General features: G+C 41.5%; 1 long non-coding RNA gene across 2 annotated transcripts; it reads right to left on the bottom strand.

Annotated features, from left to right (window-relative positions):
* Nucleotides 1-17,597: 17,597 nt before the first annotated feature.
* Nucleotides 17,598-24,858, bottom strand: LOC115339961. 2 transcript variants are annotated; one of them, XR_003922876.2, is made up of 4 exons: nucleotides 24,704-24,858; nucleotides 20,977-21,053; nucleotides 20,482-20,560; nucleotides 17,598-20,391 (listed from the first exon to the last, which is right to left on the bottom strand). It is a non-coding gene; the product is annotated as an uncharacterized LOC115339961 (long non-coding RNA). The 2 variants fall into 2 exon arrangements; XR_003922875.2 differs by lacking the exon at nucleotides 24,704-24,858 and having other exon boundaries at nucleotides 20,977-21,789.
* Between the last annotated feature and the right edge of the window lie 49 nt (nucleotides 24,859-24,907).

The raw sequence follows: 24,907 nt of genomic DNA, 5'->3' as shown, positions 1-24,907 counted from the left end.
AGGCCAGCAGAGCCAGGACTGAACCTACAGCGTTGCTCCCCTCCATGTGCAATCCCCCACACTGTTGTCCACATGTGGCCCCTGATTGCTCTAGCCCAGTCCTATGTGTTTCCTCCTACAATGCTGATTTATGACAGCTTTTCATTAGTTACACCCTGTTTCCCAAAGCCTGTGTCCTATGAGGAGCCGCCTGCATTAAAGCAGGTGTTGAAAAGGTGAGAGGGAACAGGAAGGTAATAAGTAACTGGGTGATGCTTAATTCAATTAGCCTTCCAGGAGCTAAGAGACAAGAAATCTCACACATTCTAAGGAGAAGTCACTCCTCAGGAAATCCTTATGGATCATTGTTCCTATGGAGCAGGAAAACAAGCCTCTCACAATAGAAAATATCTTCCCATCAGCAGCATTGGAAAATGATAAAGCAACCAAACTGTGGTAGAGTGAGTCATCACTCAACAATTTTTCTTCAGTGCTTTCCCAGTGATTGCTTGCAAAGGTCATGGGTTGCTAAGCCAGAGTTTGGAGGCTTTAAGATGGGAAGGGCCATCAGGAAGCCCTGATGCTGACAAAGATGCTGACTTCTAAACTTCAGTCAAGCTCAGAAGTAGAGTTTCAGGGCGAAGATCCATCTTCCTTGTTCTAAATTAAAGACTTGTGTTTTAGCAAATCTGAGGGAAGTGTTGTGGTTGCTACGGATAAAATATACGTAGGGTCCAAAACTCAGAATTCTTTTAGTAGAGTGAGCAAAGAAGACCAGAGAAGTTAAAAGAGTATAGTGCTGTCACATCCCCTGCTGAGACATCCTTCAGGGTTAGCTCCAGATTATGGCGCAGAAAGTAGCTTTGACTGCAGTGTTCCCCTGCCTGCTGTGATAATCTGGCCCTAACATCCTTCTAGTCCACTGAAGTGACTAACCTATGGAAGGTCTTCAAGTCATCATTCAGCTCCCTCTTCATTCCCTATTTGAACTGTCCAAGTAATTCATTTACCACCTGTAGATCCATGATAGTAGGAGGAATTACATTCAGAAAAGGAAAATCACTGTCTTCTGCTTCATTTATCTTAAAACTAAATCCCTACAGAGGTGTCACATTCCCTTCCTTCCTGCAGATGTAGGCTTGTCTAAAATAGCCACCCTCCCCTAACGTTCAGTTATCTCTGATGTAGCACCATTGCCTGTAGCAACACTGAGAACAGTTAAGATAAGACATCAGTGTTTTATCACTGTGTGGTCTAACCTTACTTAAAGCAAGTCTGGTTGATGTAGTAATAAAAAAAATACCAATGCCTAACTACCTCCCCTGCCCTAAAGCTCATATTGCTGTTAACAATCCAGCCACAAGGGAAGTCGCAACAACAGAAGACATTATGGAGGAAAGCCTGGTGGAGACCCAGGTTTTGGAGTTACACTGGGGCAGCAGGTATAAGGAGAGGAAAAAATCTGAAACTAGATTTCATGTCCATTGTGTTCTCATCTTTCTGGGGTATCCCTGTGAAAAATGATAGAAAAGTGCTTAGGTAGTGTTAATCAACCACTAGTGACCTCCTGAGCTCTAGGGAATTTATGGTTTTCACAGAGGTCTCTGGCTCTTTTTTTCAAGATTACAGGGAGATTGTTTCATTTTTGTGTTTCATGGTGGTTTGATTCACTGTGATTTCCCGCTGCAAGGGTGGGAGCAACAGGCTGTGCTTGGGTAGAGCTTCTGTCCTGAGAATGTCCAGATGTGCCCCATTCCCCTAATGAGATTATTTTTTCTCTGTCTTAAGGGTATTTTAGGTCTTCGGCAGAAATTGGGGTTTAGCTGCATACCTTGCAGACATGCATACAGTACTGCTTAAAGTATGTCAGAAGTATGTCATGTATGATAAACAGAAAGATGTGCTTGGGGTTTTGATCATCTTTCTTCTTAGTGAAGTATTTCAGGACTTCAACTAAATGCACGTCTTACATTAGAGAAGCTTAGCAGGCTCAGAATATATATATCCCTGTTTCCCTTCAGCCTGTGAAGCTGCATTACTACCAAAGCTCAGTAAAGTATCTTTATTGAGTCAGTGTAAACAGCTCCTATTCAGCTCTCAGCCTTGCAATCACACTACTGGGTGTTTTTTGGTTTGTTTTTTTTTTTTCCCTCTGCAGCTTTTTTCTTTTTTGGAAATAAGCACCTTCTCATGCCTGTTGATTTCATCATTCAGGAATTTAATTCAGCAGTCACCTTAAAAGGCCATTCATTTAGACTTTAGGGAGGAGTGCATTTGCTTCCTTTGCAAAATGTGATGTCAAGGCTTATATTTTTTCCCCCCTCAATTCATCTTAAAATAGGAAACGCAGAAAGAGGAGGGTCCATAGCAGAACATGGCATACATTTATATGGTCACCTAAATGAACAGAGCTGAAAGACTCACAAGTAATACATTTCTTATGGAATGTGAGTGCACTGGATGCTCTTTCTGAGGGTCACAGATACAGGAAAAGGCACAACCTATTTTGGCAGGGTGCTGATTCAAGCTTCTTAATTAGCCAGCTAAAGAGATCAAAGAGCAAAAAGAAGTCAGATGAAAGCTAGGTGCTGGTGTGGCTGCAGTTCCTCTCCTAACTATCTGGTTCCCAGATTACAATGATGTCAGGCTGTATCTGTCACAATTAACACGGGGAGTAGGAGAATAAAACCAAAGCCTGTTTACTGTAGGCTTCACCAAAACAGTTTTTGTATAGATTTCTCCAAATGAAATCAGTTATTGTAGGTGAGGCTGGTGGCTCCAGGTATTATTAGAGTTGTCTGCACATCTCATTACAAAGCCCTGTTTCCAGCTGGTTACAACTTCTGAATTCAGCTCCTAGAATTGAGCCGTTCAGAGCCATCTGGCTGTCCCAGGTACACCTACACTAGGTACACCTACACTAGGTAAGTTGGCTGTACTTTTCAGATACAGGATAAAAGTGATACGTGGATCTTGCTCAGGTCAAAGGGGTTTGGAGTGAGGATTTGGCCTTTGCAGTCAGGAGTGTGGGGGGAGGAGGGAGGAAGCGGTCTTGCTGAAAGGGCTCTCTCTTTTTACACTCCTTCAGCAAATTCAGCCGCAGTTAGGTCAGGCAGAGAGAGGCCTTTGAAAGTTTGTAGCTCACACATGCTCAACAGAAACCTTTACAATTTTAGCAGCTAACCTCCCTGATGATTTTGTCTGCCTTGAGCACACCCCAGTCCAAATTTAAAATAGTTTTTCCCCCGTACAGTTGTTACAAGGCTCTATGGCAGGTCACGCTTTATGTTGAGATCTGAACTGAGCTGGGGGCACAGACTACTTTCCAGCCAGCATCCCCTGGCTGGCACTACGGGGTGAAGGGGAAGCTGCTGGGGAGAAGGAGCCTTAGAATGGTGGAATCTGGCCCTGGAGGTGGCAGAAGGAAGGGTGAGAGGTTTAAACCTGCAGCGGAGATGGGGAGAGAACACTGGTGCTGAAGCAAACTGCAAGGCAGAAGTTGGAAGGGAGCTGGGAAGGGAGCATCAGTGCTGGGGGACCTGGGAAGTACCCCCGAGCAGAGCCTGGGGCTGAACCTGACTGAGGTGGCACAGGAGAAAGGGAGAAAGGCGGTGGGGACAGCTATGCCAAGACAGGGAGAGGATAACGGCGCTGGTCACGGCAATGAGCTGTGCGTGGGGCTGGTGTCTGCAGTCCATTTATCTTGGATTTGCTAGGGCCTAGGTCTTGCTGAGCAAGAAGATTAGGACTGGGTGGGAAGTTTACAGAGCAGAGGTGAGGACTGGCTCAATCAGAGGTACAGAACTTAAAGCTGGGGGCAAGGACAAGATGTGGTCCGCATAAATGGCCCCTGGGGTTTAAATGCTGCCTTGGACCCTCTCCCACTGCTCCAGAACTCCTTGTACACCAGGCAAACTTCACATATGGTTACCTGGAAGCTCCTCATTTCCCCGGTGATCAGTGTGATGCCTGACATGAGAAAGTGCTGAGCTTTAACTAAAGTCAATGGGGGGCTATGTTTTTCATGTACACCAAAAAAAAAAAAAAAGTCAAGGGCTTAGAAGGATCAAGTTTTAATATCTCAAATTCGATGCCAAAATTAATTTATCTTTCCCCCAATTTTTCATCCACTCATCTCGGAGTTTTATTTTAAAAAAAAAAAATGTTTGCAAAGTACTCAGATTTTATAATGTTAAATGCCAGTAAATAAGTACCTTATGGAACAAACAATTCTTCCTTCAGAGCAAAATAAAAGAATACAGCACAGTAAAATCTGAAGCCCCATTAAACAATGAGAACACAAATCATTGAACATGACCAGCTCTTGTTCTGTATACTGGCTGAAGCAGAGCTACTCTGAAAATATAGTTATGCATCATGCTACTAGGAGCTGAGTCATTCTTGAAAGTACTAATTGGAAAAATACCACTGATTTCTTTTCATGTAATAGTAATAGTGTAAAAGCAGTGGTTTTGAGCTTTCTTCAGTTGTAGATCCCTATAAACTTTGCAGAAGAGATACAGATCCTTGGATAGGGACAGGACAACAGTGTGTTCCTCAGTTACCTCTTCTGCAGCCCTTGGAAGTCATCTGTGGAACCCTAGGAGTCTGTAGACTGCATGTTGTAAACCACTGTCTCTGTATAGCTCACAAAGGCAAAAAACTCCTGTTAAATCAAGAATCATTTTTTCCGTCTTTCCAGTAACATGCTCTGTGTAATAAGAAAGTGTATGAAACATTCAATGCCCTTGCTGCTAGCAGTAATCTTGAAAGAACAGAATGAGTTTGTTTTGACTTTGCCATATTAGATGTTCTGCCTAAGACCTGTCTCCTTGTTTTCTTTATTTGTTTTCTCTCCCTTGATTGCTACTGCTGTATCTTGCATTTCTCTTGTTGACCATCATTATTGTACCCCTAGTCTAAGTTAGGATCCCAGTACACTAGTTCACGTCTGCCAGTTTAGTCTAGCTCCTAACATGCACCACGTAGCTGCAATCTGGTTTAAGGGCTCACATACTCAAACATTTCCATTCCATTGCAAATTGAGAATGCTATTCAGTTCTGCAAAAACAAACATTATGAAGGTGTTTCCCCTTGGAGTTTGGGAACTTCTGTCACCGATGTGCAAGGATCTGTAATTACAGCAGTGTTCCCTTCCATCCACCACAGCTGTCTCTGGCAATGTTCCCCCTCATTAGGAAACTATCCTATAATTTAAGATTAGAACTGGAACATAAGGCAGTAATTGCCCCTTTCTGTTTGAGTCTTTGCAGAATTTACGTTGTCAAGCTGAGGTGTCTGTTGTGCTTAAACCCTTCCACCCCTCGGCAATAGGTCTTTACTTGAACTTCATTTCGCGTTGCTTCATTTGCATCAGCCATCCCCCTAGTTCAAATGCTGTGAAAGCTGGTTGTATATACCATTTGCTTCAGGGAAGCTCAAGCCTCTGATTCTCTTGATAATGTCACAGCCACTGCTGATTTTTTCTCACCATCTGACATTCAGCTTTTTGCTATGTTGATGACCTGTGTCGCTTTCCCATTAAGCTATTCTGGCTGTGAAAATTATGGAAGAATGGAAAGTGATGTGAAGCAATAGGTTTATTCAGTTCCCTGTTCTGAATATCTGCTCATTTCTGGAATATAGAACAAGGCACATATATCTTTATTCATTATCCTTTAATTTGACACATCTTTTAAAATTTTGTTAGTTCTGTCTATGTGATATGTAAGAGATCTCCCTGAGCTCAGAAAATGTCACTGCTGCCTCTGTATGACAACCTTACTAATAGGTGCTGGGCTGGTGGCAAAGGCTGTAGCTCCCTCCTCCCTTATTTCTGCTTTTTTGTTCTTCTAAGCCCTGAGACCTGGCTGCTCTCCTCTGAAAAAATCTGTGTTTGCTAGCAGAATTATAACAACACATAGATAATATAAATTAGCCAGCAAGCTCCTTTTAGCTATTTATTTATTTTGATTTCAATTTGTGAAACATAAAAAAGTATGTATTCTGGACTGCGAGAACATTTAACAAAGGATTAAAAAAGCAGACCAACCCCTAAGAGCTTTAGCAAACCACTAGCTTTCTTCCCACATGCCAGGGCTCTTCGTCAGATTTTTCAAGACTAGCAAAGTGGACAAAAAGGGCTCGGTGTGGGTGGGCTTGGGACAGAGGTCTAATATGTGTGAACATGGGCTCAGAGCACTTAAGCTGTTTGCTTCTCCAGTCTCTGCCTCTTGCCTCAGCGTCGGTGCAGCAGAGGTATGCGCATACATACACACATGCATACATATGCACGTTTTGCTCCAGGTGCATGTATAACATCCGCATATTGGGAATTATGTATTATGTGTTAGCTGTTCCTGATGGTTCCTATTCCAGTGTTCCCACCAAACCACCAACGTTAAGTTACTTCTGCTTTACTGCCAGCACAAGACACAATGCAAAAGATAAACTTTGATGTTCCATGGATAATTTCTAATGCTTTCTTTCCAATTACCCCCACTTAGTGGTGGTAAACATTTCCCCAGAAGACAAAACACTAAACCACATTCTGGTATTCACCTTGACTTTTTGGAGAGATTTTACAAAGCAATCTGCTGCTTAATGGCAAGAAGAAAATTCCATCCTCAAAAGTGCTTCTGAAAAATGAAGCCTTTACTTTTAGAGAAACCAGTGCAGTTTCCATTTGCTGACTCTCTTCATGTGTTGCCAATGAGTGGGGATGGCCTGAGCCTGACTTTTCCTTTTTCATTGTATTTGATGCGTGTTTGCTTCCCTCGTGGGCTGTGTTTTGAATGTGTGTGTTTAGTTTCTCACTGTTGGCCATACTGACTTCTTTATGCTTTCCCTTCTGAATTTGCTGCATGTTTTATTTCTGTCCTGTATCTGCACTCTGCTTTGCTTTGCTCAGCTGCGTTTAGCATTCTGATTGTACAAGGATGTGCCTTTTTTGTCATTTTAACCTCTTGAGGGTTAGTGCTCTGTTGAAGAGAGAGACTAGAGAAGGGTAGTCCAAAAATTAAAACCCTAAAATAAAGTCCTACTGACAGCAAAAAGAAAATTAAAAGGTCAAAAAAAAAGTATACGCAAAACTAAAATTATTAAAACAGACACAGGATTTTAAAAGCTGCATAATTTTTTCCCACAGACATAATCCAGATGTACTCAATAAAAGAATCGCATTTAAATATAAAAGAATCATATTTATTGCATTGTATAATCACTGTATTTTTTGAGTTCAAGAAAAATACGAAAAATCCAGGTTCAGTAATGCACACCTTTCACAGGAATCCAAACCTTTCTCAGTATGGTTTATAGCCATTGTGCAATATGATCCTCTTATCTCTGGTAAGAGTCTGCAAGGTTTATCAGTAGCTTTTGACACAAATGAACTTAAGATCTGGCTGCTTTTCCACAGAAGCTATCAGGGATCACTGAGGTCATTCTAAAGATGAAAACTATCTGCACTCCCTGCAATAATATCTGAGAGGGTCATATTGGTTATCTTCCTTGCTTCACATCCCCTTGTGGAAAGCTAGTTGTCAATATTTGTGTCAATGGGATGTCACTTGATGAGATATGTCAGTTTTTTAAAATGAACAGTTATATGTATCTCATAATCTGTACTGAACATTACAATCATCCAACTATAGCCAAGCCTGGGAATAGTGAATGTCAGGAGGAGAAAAGAAGCTAACTCAAAATAAGTTTGAAGAAAAGATGAGGAGAGCTGACAGATGGTACAGCACTTTAAGGAAATCACGACTTTCCCCTCCTTCCATCAGTTGCTAAGGAGAGATTATATATGAGAGAGTATCAAGAATATCAGCATTCAGGTAATACTTAATTCTGACCAGTGTTTGAATGCCCATGAAGCCATTTTACGCTCCTTCCATCTTAATCCAACCTGCTTCTCAGGACTGCAGCATTCATCCCTGTGACTCTTTATTTCTAAGATGCAAGATGGGAATGCTCTGTCTTTTAAACTGACCAGAAAGCTGCTCAGAAGCGTTAACTAGTCCACCGTGCAGTTATGCATCTCTTGAGCTGCAAAGGCAAATGGGAACGTGTCAGAACATAATTCTCTGCGGCTTAGTGACTCCACATTCAGTAGCTGCTTTAAACCAGAACAATGATCTTTCTCTTTTCGGCTTTCCACAGAATAGGGTTCAACCCCATTAATGACTGTATTTCCCTCCCTACCACTCCAAGGATACTTGCTGAGAGGGGATGATGTAATTGTCATGACTGAAATGAAACTCAGATCAGTTGAGGAAACAGAGTGTGAAGAACACGCATTTGCTACAGAAATTCATCTGGCAAAGGAAAAAAAAAGAAAAAATGCAGAAGATCATTGCTTGCTTTTTAAAAAAAGATTGCAAGATGCATATTGTTTACTCAAGCTTTAACTGGCTGGGCGGCAGGGCTGAAAGGGTTGTAGCGAATGGGGATCCATCTGGCTGGCAACCAGTCACCAGTGGTGTTCCTCAGGGCTTGAGTCTAGGGCCAGTTCTGTTCAATGCTTCTATCAATGCTCTGCAGGCAGGAGTTGAATGCACCATTAGTAGGTTTGCTGATGATACTAAACTGGGAGGTGCTGTTGACTCTCTCGAGGGACAAGAGGCCTTGCAGAGGGATCTGGATAGATTGGAGCACTGGGCAATCATCAATGGCATGATGTTTAACAGGAACAAATGCTGGATTCTGCACCTGGGACACAGTAACACCGGACATCTCTAAATTGGGAAAGGAGTGGCTGGAGAGCAGCCCTGCAGAAAGGGGTCTGGGGGTGCTGGTTGACATGAGGCTCAACAGGATTCAGCAATGTGTGCCCTGGCAGCCAAGAGGGCAAAGCCCATCTTGGGGTGCATCAAACACAGCATAATGTGCCGGTCAAAAGAGGTGATTATCCCACTGTATTTAGTGAGGTGCGGCCTCTCCCTGGCTATCGTGTGCAGTTCTGGGCCCCACGATTTAAAAAGGATGTGAAGGTACCTGAACACATCCAGAGGAGGGCAACAAAGCTGGTGAAGGGGCTGGAAGGCATGTCCTCTGAGGAGCGGCTGAGGACTTGGACTTGGGGTTTGTCTAGTTTGGAGAGAAGGAGGCTGAGGGGCGACCTCACTGCTCTCGACAGCTTCCTGAGGAGGGGACGTGGAGAGGGAGGTGCTGATCTCTTCTCCCTGGTACCCGGTGCCAGGACGTGTGGGAATGGCTCAAAGCTGCGTCCGTCAGGGGAGGTTCGGACTTGGCATGAGGAAACATTTCTTTACCGAGAAGGTGGTCAAACCCTGGAACAGGCTTCCTGGAGAGGGGTTTGATGCCCCAAGCCTGTCAGTGTTGAAGAGGCATTTATTTGGTCAATGCCCTTAATACCATACTTGAATTTTTGGTCAGCCCTGAAGTGGTCAGGCAGTTGGACTAGATGATAATTGTAGGTCCCTTCCAACTGAAATAGTCTATTCTATATTCTATTCTAAGCCTTCCTTCAACAGAAGCAGTGATGTATTGCCTGCTAAATTACCTCCCTCATCTCCTACTTTAACTATATTATATCCACTAATTCCTCCAAAGACAAGAGCTGTAGGAGAGACATTTCAGCTGAGGATGGACCAACACCATCCTCAGAGCTAGGTGAAGCCATGTTTACAACATCTTCCTCTTAAGTGACATGCACCGTGCTAAAAAGTGGCCATGTCCCATTTTCTCTCCCATCTGAGGTAAAACCGGCCCAAGTGACGCAGAAAATTGTGTCTTTTATTTGGTGGCCATACACAATAATGACAATTACAATGGGAATGCATACAAGCTAATGATGAGCACTCTTACTTGAGAACTGAGACCCACCAACAGAGGTGCCTGGAGGCGTATAGGATGGAGTCCCTCACCATCGCAGAGAAGGATGCAGTTACACGCTGCAAACTAGTATTTCAGGGAAGCCTTCAGGGAAGGGAAAAAGACAAGGCTTGTACATTTTTGCAATGAAAAGCACCAAAGAGAGCCGAAAGCACCCTTAAGTGTTACTGGGAGAATCCCTTGGGCTGTAGTGTAGGTGAGCTTTAGGTGATGGGCAGCAAAATGTGCTGCAGACTAACTGCACATGATTATGATACCCAAAATGGAAGGCATAGAAAAAACAAGAGGCAAGGGGAGCTAGTAAGGAGGACAGAGCCAATGGTGGTAGATAATAAGAAGCAAAGGCTGTAAAAGTGACTAACATGATTTAAGGCCAGTAGGGAGAGGGAACAGAGGTGAATGGATGAAGCATTCACTGGAGGCAAATTTTTGGGTCAGAGCACAACAGTGAGGGTGAGGATAGACAAATGTCACTCAGGCTTGTTTCCCAGAGCTTCCTCAGGATGCACTGCCTCCCTTATTCCACATAACAAAGACTTACAATCCTTCTTAAGATTCCTCTCTTTTGGCTTGACTTTGACTTGACTAACTTCCTTACTGGCACTGTATGGCCTCAGCCTTTCCCTTGCTTTTGGCCATGTGGTCTGTAACTTTCTCAGTCAGACTGCAAGCTCCATAGTAAACCATTATAGCTGTAAAGTGTAGATCACAGAGAATTACAGCACCTAAATGGTATCTAAAGCACACCCATGGTGTTCTATGAATAATAACCTACCCAGCTGTAAAAATGAATTGCATAAATAGATTACAAAAGGGTAGGATGTAGAACTTGTACGTGTAGAATGGCTCCTGCAACAGGGTTGGAATACTAGCATAGCAGTTTTTGGAGGAAAAAGTAGTGGTAAAAGAAAGTTAATTTGAGTTTTGCGAGGATCTCTTGTGCAACAAGAACCCTCTGTATGTCGTGAGTGTGCAGAAGAGAGTGTTGCCATCACAGTACAATGAACCAGATGCGCCCGAGCTCTGGTCAAATTAAGAGGCAGTCAAGAATTTTAAACATTAGACTATACATTTTATCTCAAGCATTTAGTAGCACACAGAAAACCTCTTCACTTGGTGAGAAGCTGTGACGTATTTCTAAAGCAAGAAATATCACAGACAGAGCTGTCACCTGTGAAAAACAATTTGGGCTCAAGTGAAAGAAATGTTAAAAAACTGATGATAGGAAGCCGTTATAGGACACTGGGGGAGAGCGAGAAAGCAGAACAGGAAATGTTTATGTAGATAAAGGAAGCATGCAAAACAACTACAACAGGGATCATAGGAATTTCAATCGGCCTGTCACTGAGGGGAATTGTAATTAGGAAATATCAAGTAAGTGTGAAAGGCTGAAGACTTTACATAGCCCTGAATTGTCTTTAAACAGTTTATGAATGTGCAGCTATAGACAGAGAAGCAATGGGCTCAGAAAGCTCACATCGTGGCTTTTATCTCCAACTCCAAAATAGTGCAGGTCTGAAAGAATCTGTTTATTGACCTTCTGGGTTATACTACTAGCTCTATTTTCTCAGGCCTTCTGCAGATGGCTGGGGGCTTGTATATTCACAGAGGATGTGGTTCATTTAACTTCTGGGGATTTACTTTTGTCATGTTTGTGGAGGGCATGAACTATAAAATATTGGGAAGACAACTTTGCAAGCTATGAGATGGTTAAGTGGCTGTATGTTTTTACCACCTGAGTTATTCTTAAATAAAGTTGGAATATATGATAGTCATAACTATATTATCTATAATAACTAGTCAATTTTGGAAATTACAATATACACTAACAAAAGTTTAGTTCCATTTGCAGTTAAAAAAAAATCAGATACAAGACCCATTCTGCTGCTAGCAGTACCATCTTGGCTTCTGTGAGGTTTAAATTCTCCACTGCAAAAGTACAGCTCAGAATGCGAAGCTTTGGCAAAACTTCTCTCTGTTGCAGTTGTAAGAAAGAACAATTAAGTGGAAACTACCAGATGTTACTCAGGTGATGTTAAAGCATCAAGTCTGGCAGCATTGGTCTTTTGTCCATCTCTAGCTTTTGCTTGCCTTCTGTTCAAGCTGTGTGTCCGCTGCAGGCCTTCCTTTGCCAGGGGTTTCCACCTGGTCCTTCCATTTGCCACTCAAATGCCCTTGATGCTTGCCTCGTCCAAAACCAGTGTGTTCTGCCATAGGGCCAGCATAAAGCAGGTGGAAATACCCTCTGATGCTGGACTTAGACTCAAGGAACATCATCTCATACTAATGGGACTGCAGCCAGGAAATAAGAAGAGTTGCAAGAGTAACCCCCAAATATTTATGGATGGTAGTTCAAAGCATGTTATTCTGAGAAGCTGAAGCTGTAAAACTTACTGTGCTAGACTTCATTTTTGCAAAGATTCATCTGAACAAGCATCTGGTATGTTCCAATTCATAGCACGTCTGCTATTGTTATCATTCTGCACAACAATAACCACTTTAAATTAGCTCTGACTTCATTCAATATTATGACTATAACACAGATTATTCCTTGACATCTGCTAAAATGGATAACATACTCTTATAGTATTTTATCTTTTCTGATCTTTATTTGTCCTGGTGAAAGATGATCTATCTTGATATTTCTCAAGACATAATTGTTGTGTCTGGAGTCATCCTTGTTTGTGTAGCAGGGATTGCACTTGTGAGACTTGCAGGGGATTAGAATGAGCATTGATTTTATAAAGAGACTGTGATTCACTAAGGTTTTGATGAAATTGTGGGAGAAAAGTTCATAGTTATTTCTACTTTCCTCTGGTTCCACATGTCCACTGGTCTCCAAAAGCTGTGCAAAGAGGTTTTCAAGAACAAACTCTAATCAAACCTTTTCCTAGGAAACTCTTGTTAGCAGCCTGCAGAAATGCCTGCTTTATTTTAATGAGCTCTTTCAGCAGTATCACACAACTGTTTTCATAATCTCAAAACTCTTACTTAAATAGCTGTGACAATCAAGCCAATTATGCTCCCATGGACCAATTTTTATTTATCTTTGGTTGGCTTCCACTAAAAACATATTTCTATCCCTTTGCTGTCAGCTGAAATATTTTTTTTGAATTCAGTATTATTTATCTCACTAATTACCCTTTAACTTGCTTTTGCTTATTTTTACAATTTTCCCTTTCCCCCCCCCTACTAGATTATTTGGTTTTTTAAGGCTCACTACTTATTGTTTCTACTGACCTTTGGATTCCTCAGCCTATGAGGCTCTGGGATATTTTTCCTATTTAAAATCCAAAAGGAGACATTTTGGTTTCCTCCCCCACCTACCCCCCAAATATTTTCTGCCAGCAATTCCCTTTTATACAACTGCTTAATTTTTTTTCCCCAACTCATAGAAATTAATGTTAAAATAGGAGTAGAGGAGATTCTTTTGGCAGCCTGCCTGCTGAAGTCTAAAAATGCCACTTCACATAGTCCATGCTTTGGATGGCTGAGTGAGTTCCAGGGAATATCACTGGGAAGACAAACCTGCAGACTGAAGCCTGTTAATCTGAGGAGAGGGGAAGCCATCCCCTAAATTGCTTCATCCTGATCATCATGTCTGTTTTATTCTGAGTGTTTCATCTTGGCAAAGCAATTCATTCTCTTTGCTGCTTCATTTGTCAGTCACTCTGATAACTCAGCTGGCAGGCACTAATGGTGCCAGTGAATTTTGTGACACTGACACCCATTTACTAATAAGCATATTAAGATATGGCATACAGACAACTACACAGTTATTAGATAGTAATGACTTCAGACCTGTACTTATCTGAGCATCCTTTAAGACAGGAATCTGGCTGGGAAAGGATGGCTCTGTTGTCACTTCATGGTCATCTCCCAAACAAGACCATCCTAATTATATAACTGAGAAGTCCTAAAAGTATTTTAGTCTTTTGTAAGTGAAATTAAACTGCAAGTTTACACTCAATCTTTGTAGGGAAAATGTTAAAATTCACAGCAGGTTTCCAGACATCTGCTTCCTAACTGTTTTAAAATCTAGGTCATTACATATAGGTGGCATCAGATAAGTCTCCGTGGAAGTCTCAGAATATTTTAAAGAGCAAAACGGGTCAGCTTTCTTTAAAGCTTGTAACCATCTAACACAAGTTTTTCATATGTGTGCAGTCGAAGAAAGGTTAAATATGTCTCTTGACCCATCATTGAGTGTGAATTTTTAACATTCCATGTTCTCATAGCTCTCTAAGGCAGCATTTTCTGGGTAAATTCTCCCGCTATTTCAATGTTTGCTGGTTTTTGCTATCCAGTATGAAACCTACAGCAATGTAAATCATATCTTGTTCCAGACCTTTGTTGTTCATTTCCACATGCCGTGCAGTCATTCCTTGACTGTAAGCATTTTCCATGAGCTGAAACAGTTACTACTGTTTCTTTGATTTTTTTATTATTATTCTCCTTATTATATTGGCTCAGACTGGGACTGAAACAGTGCGTCCAAAAGGTGCCCCATTCCCTGTGTGCAATTTTACACATGTTTGCAAACAGTTTTCAGACTGGCAAGCAACACACATTACTCTAAGCTGTGGCAGAGCAGATGTGCAGGGTAGTGCAGTGCTGGAGAGGACTACTGGATGGGTGCTGCTGGGAAGCAGCAAGGGGATTGATGGGGAGAGATGGTCACCAAGGCTGACAGTACCATCAGTAGGGAAGCAGAGAGACATTGGACCCAGATGATTTCAGTGGCAGAAAGATGCTGGATGGGTAAGACATTGCTGGGTGAGGAAAGCAGTGTCCAAACTGACACTTGGACTTTCTACAGGTAGACGCTACTTTACCTGTGGAGCAAAATGTTGGAGGGGATCCTGCCGCAACTGGCTAGAGATGTGTCAGCTTGGGAACCTGTATCCTGGTTCCCATGGCCTGGATCAGGTCCACTACTTAGGGGCATAATCCAGTTACAAACAGGACATGACTACGTGCCTCAGGAATAGAGCCACGGGGGCCCCTAGCAGTCCCAAGACAGAACTACAAGCCAAAAGCCTGCCCCATTTTCCCACTGCCAGCCTGAGCGCCTGAGAACCCAGCTGAAAGCCAGGCCAGCGTGAGAAGGTCCCTGTTAGCCTGAGTGAAATGCATGACATTTGGCAGCTCCATTGCTCTATGGGCTATTGAAGCCCATAAAAACATTCCCAGTGCTTTGAGAGGACTGCGGATCCTGCCTATGCGCACCTTTCCTTGTGCTGTGACAGCACTCCAAGAACTCAGACAATATCACCACCACCTTCTGAGCATAAATCCACCTGCGTCTGAAATTGTTTACTATTTTTTTTCCTGAGCTTTTTACATCTGCTCCTTATTTTCATGTACTTGCCCACAACTGCCAAAGAATAAACTTGTCTCTTTTTTCATTTCTTTCCGTTGCAGCCAATCCTTGTGCCCATTGCAAATTCCTCCACTTCTGAGCTCTTCTGGCACCACGCTGGCTTGTGGTTTTGGGGAAGAGGGTTTTGTGTGGTCATTTAATGCATGACAAAACTCATTAATAGATTTTCTGGGTAACTGAAACTTGTTTTTTATCTACAGAATAGAGAGAGCCTAACACTGCAAGCTTCCTCCTGATGCCCTGGCAGTCTCCTACAATTCCAATTTGGTGTGACTGTTTTTTTGGAAGGAAAGAGCAGTGCAAACGCTGTGCTTATTCGTTCTCATTGCTGGGGCTGATCAATGAAGCAATTGTACTTTTTGGTGATGTGAGCGTTGGTGTGTTTTAAACTGACAGGAAACCATTCACACATATGATTGCTAGGCCACCAGGTGAGAATGAGAAGGAACTAGGACAGTGACAATGAATATAGACCAGATCTGAGCCCATAACACAGCTGAAGAAGCTCACAGCCCACTTTTAAACAGTTGAAATACCCAATTCCTTCATAGTCGCTTATTTCTGATTTTGCAACCTGTTGCTGTGAAATTAAGGTGATGCCAAGAGCATATGATAATTACTTCAGCTAAGTTGTATAAAACAGCAACAGATGGACTGCTCAACGAGAGCATTAAAAAGATTTTGTGCAACTAACAAATAATTACATAAAAATAAATAGAGGAACAATATTGTGTGCAAATTGAACCATTTTAAAACAACAAAGTGCAAAGGTCTGCATGCAGTGTCAGTGGCTCCTTATATCCCTGGGGAAGGGCGCGCTCTTTCTTGGCCATGGAAATGCAATTTTCTTCCCTGAAGATGGCTAGAAGCAATACAGCCATCTACTGACTGACAAGGTTAAGCACAGCATGTTTATGTGCTTGTCATTTAACTTGCTATTTCCACCCTCAAATTGTGGCCCGTGGAAAACTGGTTTTCAGCAGAACCTGATTACTGAAGCACACAATTAATAGCTGATTAGTAACTTGCTGACTCTCCTTATTACTCATTGCTTTGACATCTGGCTAGGTAGCTCTGTGTATAAGCACTCCTAAGCATATGCCATGTATTTTCCCAAGTGTAAAATATCATCACATCTTGCAGTTGACATGCAAGGGCTCCATTCCCACATCTCCATTGCTGTCTAAGGCCAAGAGAAAATCATAATCACAATACATTTCCACCACAGAACGTGACAAGACTCCCTGATGTCTGTGGCTGTCCTGTTCCCCTTTTGACACCTCAGGCTGGCGTTTGCTGAACACTGATCACTTTGTAGAAGTCAGAGAAACACTCTGGACACCAACACAATATTGACAAAGCAACCTGCCAAAATAAGGGGACGTGAGTCTTTGACTCAGGAATTATTCAGGATATTTAATTGTGTTTAAGAGCTGTTCATAGGTTGTGTGATGATGCAGGTGTTTGAAAATGGAGCCTGACGTGCAATACCCTGTGTGTTATGTTGACTTGAGAGCTCACATGTCCTAAGACCACAGAATCTTGCAGGCAGATAATGTCTTGCCACAGACTCTCATTGAAACAAACTAAGGAAGAACATTTCAAGTGCATACAACTACAATGAAAGATGTGAAAATGGAAATGGATGAAAGTGGATGAAATACTGCTTTTAAAGACAGTTTGTATTACAGTAACACATAGATCCTGGATGGATGCCAAGAAGTTCCCTTTTACCAAACGCGTTTTGTAATCCTTAAAGGAAAATGAAGTGTTGGTTAATAATCATATAAGGCTCAGCAGGAACAATGTCTGTGTCAGCAAACTGAAAAAAATACCTGGCATACTTGGTGCACAAGTAGCTGGCTGAGCAGTCCAAAAGGCACTCAGGACAACATGGTGAGGCAGCAGACTGTGTAAAATATAAAGACAGTCTTACATTGTTATGAAATGACTGTAGGGATCAAGACTAACCAGAGCAACTGACTCTGCACAATGAGCCTCACGACAGCTTACAGAACATGGTTTTCACAAATGGTGAATGAAGTCCCACAATCCTCCTTAGGCTTAGGAGGAGCCATGTAACTGCAGTGCTGCTGTGAAAGCCCTAAACGCTCTGTAGGCAGAAGACTGATTACATACACATTTATGATTCCTACCCTTGCTGGAACTGGAGCATCCAGATTGACATGACTAAGACTTCTCTTTGAAGTGTCACTATGAGGAAATTGGGCCTTTCTTCCTCCTTCAACCACTTCAGCATGGCTTGAATTAAATTTTAACTATGTTTAATCTCTATTGCTTACATAACATATAGGCTGAAATCTCCCTTTGCAATTTTTAGAACAACCAAAAGCCAAGGCATCAAGAACTACAGGCAAAATACCACTCCTAGGTTATTTTATTGTATCTTGTTATTGTGAATGAGATGTTACTATAGATTTTCAGAACACGGTGTAAAGCTCCACACACATATGAGCAACAAGCATTTAAGACTTTAAACTGAGACTCAGGACTCTCCTATGATATTCAAGAACTTCTAAAAACTTTAAGTAATGGTGTGCTATTTAATGGACAGAGATAAATATCATGCTATAAAATCTTATAGCTACAAGAACAGCGTTTCAGGCTGAGAAGGTTATATTTTCCAGAGTACAGATGTCAGGATGACACCTAGAAAGACAAACAAGCATAGAGAAGCATTTGGAAACAAAACATTTGGAAGGATTTGGGAGCAAAACCTAAACCAGCTTGTTTCCACTCAAAAATAAATGAGAGTTTCATCACAACAGACATGAGACAATGGCTCAGACAGAACAAATTATAAATATACAAAATATATGGATTTCCAGAACAATTGGATCTTGTTTCTGTAAATACTTATGCACATGAGTGGACACATTGAGTTTCCTGGGACTGCTCACGTGTAAAGTTATTAGTTAGAGTCTGTAAGTTTCCAGCCATGTGCAGGGACATTTGCAAACCTGTAAAACTGGAACTTCAAAAATTATAAATTCTTCTGAAGAGTGATGGTTTCTTTTCTATGGACTGGATAATACTTAGCAAGCATTTGGTCATTTCTGTTATAAGTAATAATAAGCCGTATATGTAAAGTTGTAAAGCAGAGGCTGAGAAAAGATTAGACAATTCATAATCATTAGACTGGCAGTTTTTAAAGTTTTTCCTCTTCCCCCTCACGAAGGCACTTCTCAGCCTTGCATGTGCTCCCAACAATTTGTGAATTATTTATGTGGCTATTTTCAACCTGTGTAGCATTGACACACAGGGCTTATGGCAGCGGGGGAGAAAGAAATGCTGGGGGCAGCGCTGGGAGGGATACCGCCAGGAGGCAATGGCTACACTAGAGTTGCAAGCAGGGAGAAGCTGCCTTGCTAATTCCAAGCATTTTCATCACTGCGCTCCCCCTACCCTATTCCTACCAAGACACTTCTGCCATAACCCCACTTGTGCCTCAGATGCCACTGGAAGAAGGCCGCGGTGCTGGGCGAAGAAAGGCTTGGAACTAGAAGTGCTGCTCTGCTCTGCTCTTGCCATTTCCTCATGCCACGTCCCAGGAGCTGGGGAGGCACTCAAACAGCACTGTAGTGGTTAGTGGAAGAGCAATCTTTTCTGTAATAAAAAGCTGGGTATTCACTTACATATCTTAATTCTTTCCATGCGTGTCCTTTCTTGCTCTCACTCCCTAAATTTTGTTCAAACAGAAAAAAAGGAATTTGGCTTCATGTCTGGGATATCTGGATAGCTATCAACCTGACTGGATATGCAATAATGCAGATCAAATGATGGCTGTCCTGATAACTGGCCAGCACACATACACAGATCAACTGCACTTCAAGTGAATATAAATCTGAGGTATCTGGAGCATGTCACACTTACTGCACAGGTGCCAGTTATCTGAGTATATGCCAAGAGATGCCTGTCTCTGCATTTATGCCTGTGTTGTCCTGAGCTGAAATTAGAGACGCTGGCACAAACTTTATGCAAGATAAGATAAAACACTTTTAAAATATCTGACAGAGTCCTTAGAATGTAAGTCAGCAACCTATCAGGTTTCAGAAGAACTTTTCCTTTGAGCATGAAAAATTCTGGCTACCATCAAGTCGCTTGTTTTATTTCCTAAGTTTTCAATCCTGAACAGTCAGAGAAAAATTTAGACTATAGGAAGGAGTAATCTTTCCAATGACAGTAAATTTTACATTGATGAGTTCATCACTCCTACCTGGAGCTGGAAGGGATGATATCCTTATAGGCAATGCCTCAACTTAGCTTGTATATTATAGAGAACGAAACAGGCATCTTTTCAGACTGCACTTGGGCAGTTCTTAGATGGGGGAGAAGCTACTCCATTCCCCCTGTAAGCTGTGCCCTTCCCTAAACAAATCCTTCCTGACACTGCCCCCAACACTGGGGTTTGGCAGTATCTTGAGATAGCAAGTTCCATGGACTAATTATACGCTACTGTAAAAAGAGCTAAGGAAAAGGGTTGCATTGATTTTAACTTCGTGTCCTCTTAGTTTAATTAAATATCACTTTGTTCTCATATTATGAGAGATCCTTTAGGACTTACAATTTCTACGGTTATGGGACCCAGAACTCTGCGGCAGCACGGACTGTGCCAGGTTGTAATGCACGAATAAGACCCAATTCTGCAGACAGTTACGCCCCTACCTCAACTCATACATGTCTGTAAAGCACAATGGGCTAAGTTGCTCAGTCTACAGGTAAGCATTGTGGAGAATGGTCTCTGCTCCAAGGGCTTATAACCTCAAAAGAAAGTCAAGCAAGTAACAGAAAACAAGGAAACATTTAAAGCAAGGAATACTATTTCAGGTCTCAGTGTCACTTTGTCATATATTACCCTATCAGTCTCTGTGTAGGAACTGACTGCAATTTCTTTCATGTGGGCAGACTGCTATGTCCCTTAATGTTAATGGGGCATCACATCAATAAAGAATGCTATGGAGGAAAGCAGAAGTTGGATCACAGCACTGATCTCCTTAGTAGCCTCTGGTGGGCAATAAGGTCAAAGGCTTTTTGAAAGTTAAAAATCAATTATATTAGTAGATTTTCTTTTATTCACTGCCCTGTGAAAGAGATCTTCCTTTGTAGCAATGATGATTTGTCTCCGATTTTTCTTGGTAGTGTCTTAGAATTATCTGAAATTTAAAAAGACAAGGAATTTGCTACATGGAAATAGTATTTTTTACAAAGACAAATGCTCTTCTAAGAAAAAATCATGATGGTACCTGGTTTTGCGAGATTTCCCATGGCCATTTTAGCAATTTGTTTTAAATTAAAGATTTGAAATAGTGTTTCTGTAGCATTCTGCAACAAAACAATTTATAGACATTTTAACAATGGTTTTGATAATTCTCATAATGTTTAAAATAGATGAGAAATTATTGAAAAAATAGGTCTAATTTGAACCCATGCTTAGGAAGAATTAATAGCACAGAAAAAAATTTCCACCTAAAACTCCATGCTAAATCTGTTAGCAAAAAGCCATTCTATACAACCATAGTCCATGTCTGAGATCAAATCAGAGATCTGATCTGACACCGTGTAACAGAGCAGTCTAGCTCTTTTATACTGCTGTTTTACAGGATAAAGAAGGGTGCCTTCAAGTCCTGCCCTAGAAAGCTACTGCTCACCTAAAACTTTTCTATCCCTGCAGCTGTTGAACCAGCTTATTTACTGTTTGATTCTCCTTGAAACAATAAGACACCAAGGAATTCTCTTACCTGTATGTCTCTTTTGAAGCACCTCACATTAAGAGGATAAATTTATGGGTAACTGCTATTCCTCTTCAGTCTTGAAGCTATAATCAGGGCAAAAATATTTGCAGGTGAATCACATTTTCATTTAACCATTTTAAGAAGTTATTCCCTAGACAAGTGTCACCAACTGGATTGCCACTGCTAGTAACATTGCACCCAGTTATAAGTGTTTTCAGGATTTGTCAATAAAATCATCTTCATGCCCCTGTTAGAAAGCACATATTGGTCTTGCAGGACTTTATTCCAGAAGTCAACTGTTGAAACTGCATAGCCCAGCTGAATCCATTAGAAGTCCAAATCCATGTTGCAGTCCATCCACCAGCCACCTACTGCAGACTAGTGGGGCCTTAAACTGTCACGTTCTTTACAGGTGATTTGCAAGTGAAAGCGAGTAGTTCTGTATTTCCCTCTCAGCCCGCTCCATTTGAATTCTCCGGTGGCTAGAAAGGAGAAAGCTTATTAGCTTTCTTATCAGCAGACTTGTAAGGTCTCTCTCTCTCTCTCTTAATAGCTCCTTGAAAACTTGAGTATTGTTATATCCAAGACTGCTACCCCTTCTGAAGTTTGATGGAAATTGGCTGCTGGACTCAAAGGTTAGGGGGAGGATCAACTGGTACATATAGAAAACATCAGCGTATAAGTCCTGACAAACAACTGAGAAGCTCATTATTATATTTAAATATATATGGATTTCAGCTTGTTTGCTTACAGAAGTATCAGGACTGACAAACTGTATACCTCTTGTTGAAAGACATGTAGTCAAACCTGTTTGTCAGTGTTGCTAATATGGCAACAAAAAGAATTCCAGAGCCATTTTTCCTCATGGAAATCCATTATGGAAATTCCTACAGTACTGTTGGGAGTTAGCAAAATTTCTAGTACTGAAGAGACGATAAACACCTCCAGAGTTAGAAAACCCATGTGAACATGACCTTTCCCTTAGTTTTCTTAAGGAATAAATCTTCCTGGCTTCATCTATACAACTGGAGGGAACACAAACGGCACAAACCCACTCTTTCCTCCTTGTACATCAAGTTTTCCGGATCATTAAATGAAATGTAAATTCTGTGATTTAGAACAGAAAATCCTGGCAGGGGCTGAAATACCGATTTTCTCAAAGCCATTTGTTCTGAAGAAGGAATGTGGGAATTCTTGTCATCATTTCATGGTAAGGCAGAGTTTTTAAAATTCTTGGAGAAAACTGATGTGTCTGAGTTTACAGATTCTCAAGTTCTATCTGGTTGTCATCCCACATGCAGGTCAGTAATTTCACATGACCCCAACTATTAGTATAAATAGCAGAAGAGGCCGAACTTGTTAGTTATAAGCCAGCTTGTAACTGCTACGGTTTTACTTGGTGTTACAGCACCTAGGCTGAGCCCTGCTGGTTTGTGCGGAGGAATGAAAGAAAAAGGTGATCCAGAGTTTTTAGACTGTACAATCACTGTCCTATCAGAAAATAAATAAATAAAATAAAATCAAGAAATAGAGAAGCTATTTTACTAGCAATAACTTGAGATTTCGAAATATTCCAACTTGGTAAATGGGTATCAGCATAGATTAATCATACAATGTATGTTCTGTGCCTAACTAAGAACCTAGAGATATAGTATCTTATACGCTCCGATTTTTCCCTTGGATAGTCTAATGGCTGTGTAAGAAGCCTCAACTCTCAAATCAGGTACCTGTTTTAGACATTTCAAGAGTCAGAAGATGATCCCTCAGTCTTTCATAACATTTTAATGCACAAATTCTTTTATTTTAAAAGGTTAACAAAGTTTTGGTATTCTTAAAGATTATTTGCCATAATTTTTCCTCTGAACTACAGACATGTCACACACAATACAAGTATGCAAAAAGATTACTATGGATTTGTCAAGGGATGTAAAGTCAGACAAGTAATAAGAACAATGACATCATTCCCTGCATGTTAAAATACCAAATGGCCTCTTGGTGTGATACTTTATGGTACTTCACAATGTATATTCATAAAATATTTTCTGGAACGTAAATGAATGTCAAACCATTTTTAGCAGGTTTTAAGTTTTAGTCCTGAAATGAGATCACCGCAGGTGTAATTCTGACCCCGAGGGCCTGTGCACACAGTACAGGGATCCACTCACAGAGCTGGCACAACACGCAGCTTCTAAAATGACACCACAGAGGAGATCCTATTGTTCTCAGGTTGTGACTCAGGAGATTTCTTGGTCATCCCAAGTCTGGAGTTTTGTATAGTAGCTAATGGGTATGCTGCAGAAATACTATGTGTACGTAAACTGCCAAATTGTCAAACAATAAAATTGCAACCATCCTAAATGCAAAGGTTAAAACTTACCATTTGCCTTGATTTTTGTGTACTAATCCTTGCAAGTGCTCATCTAGCTGATCCATTCTGGTGCATCACCCTATGTACAAATATTTGCCTAGTGCTTGGAAATTCTATTCTTTCTTGGAAATTCTTGGGAATTCCAAGTTACAGGCCCTGGTAGTGACAGCACGTTCAGAATTTCAAGTGCAAATAATTGTTCTTATATAACAAGGGAGGGAGCTGGGAAACCGATATGAGTACATCAAATATTACATTTGAAGGTGCTGTCAAGTACTAGTTGTCCACATTCACAATTTGATAAGCCATCTCAAGGACAACAGGTGCTGTAGAAACATATAGGTCCCAGGCTCCATCTCAAACACGAGGTTTGCAAAGGAGTGGTTGTAGAGGAAAATAATTAGAAGTCAATAAACGTAAAAATTAAGACTATTTTCTCTGCTTTTGCAAATTCTCACATTAGCTGTTGTCTGTATCCAGGTTTTATTCAAAAGGAAGAATTGGGTCCTCGGTGCTAACGATATTCCTTCAGGCTCTTATCTTTCCCTTCAGAAGCTGTAGTTCCTTAGGGTCCTCCCTTTATTAGCAAACTTTTGCATGCTTTGCTCCTTGTTCATACTGCAGAGCTTAATGAAACGTCTGATTCTTTGGTGTTAAAGGGACACTATCTACTTGAAAAATGAAACCTGTCTGAAAGTCATTATGCCTTCTGTAGTTACACACAGAATTGAAGACTGAAGGACACAGAAGGAAAGCACTGTTTCTTGGTTCTTTTCAAGAGACAATTTAATGTATTTTTTATAAGCAGTTTATTGTTTTTATCAAGTTAACAAGGACAATTTTTACTGCAGAGATCTTTAGCAGAAGTATCACGAACCGACCTTTTCCCTTATTCATTGTCATTTTATCCATCAACCTCAAAGGTTATCCTTTAAAGGATTTTTTTCTCAGCAGCTGAAAATCACATAAAATGATTAGAAGTTTACAATGCTACCTGGGACTTTGGAAACTTGTTTTGTGATTTTAGACAGGTCTACTTGTGCAACATAAGGTAAATCTCTTCTTATGCCTCCATTCTGGTTATGAAATAGTATTTCCTGACCTCACAAGGATATTGGGGATAAATACCCTGAGGTGTTCCCACACAATGGTGATGGAAGCAGGTAATAAAGTTTTAATTCCGTTGCTAAAAAGCATTTAACTTTTTCGGTCTTGAGACTCATCTTGCGGACAAACATCTTGACAGAAGACGTCGGCGGACACCCCACATCCACAGGCCTCCGTCTACGGCCACAAACCCGGAGCCTGGCAAGACTGAGGACCTGAACTTCCACCGGCCCGCTTCCCCACCCCGGTGCAAAGTACCATTTCAAAACGCCCGAGTCCTGCCCTGCCAGCACGGTTTTTCCCTCCCTTTCTTCATCACGCCCTCGGCAAAAGGCCGGAGGAGCTCCGCGCGTCCCTAAGGGAGAGCTCCCTCGCCTCACCGCTCACCTCCCACTCCAGCCGCCGCCATTGCCTCACAGCCACCCCCTCCTCCGCCCGCCCGCAGGCGCGAGGGCTGTGCGC

This window comes from Aquila chrysaetos, chromosome 3 (assembly GCF_900496995.4).
Source record: "Aquila chrysaetos chrysaetos chromosome 3, bAquChr1.4, whole genome shotgun sequence".
Lineage (NCBI taxonomy): Eukaryota > Metazoa > Chordata > Aves > Accipitriformes > Accipitridae > Aquila > Aquila chrysaetos.
Note: the sequence above shows the minus strand (reverse complement) of the source record. Positions and strands in the feature narration are given on the sequence as shown.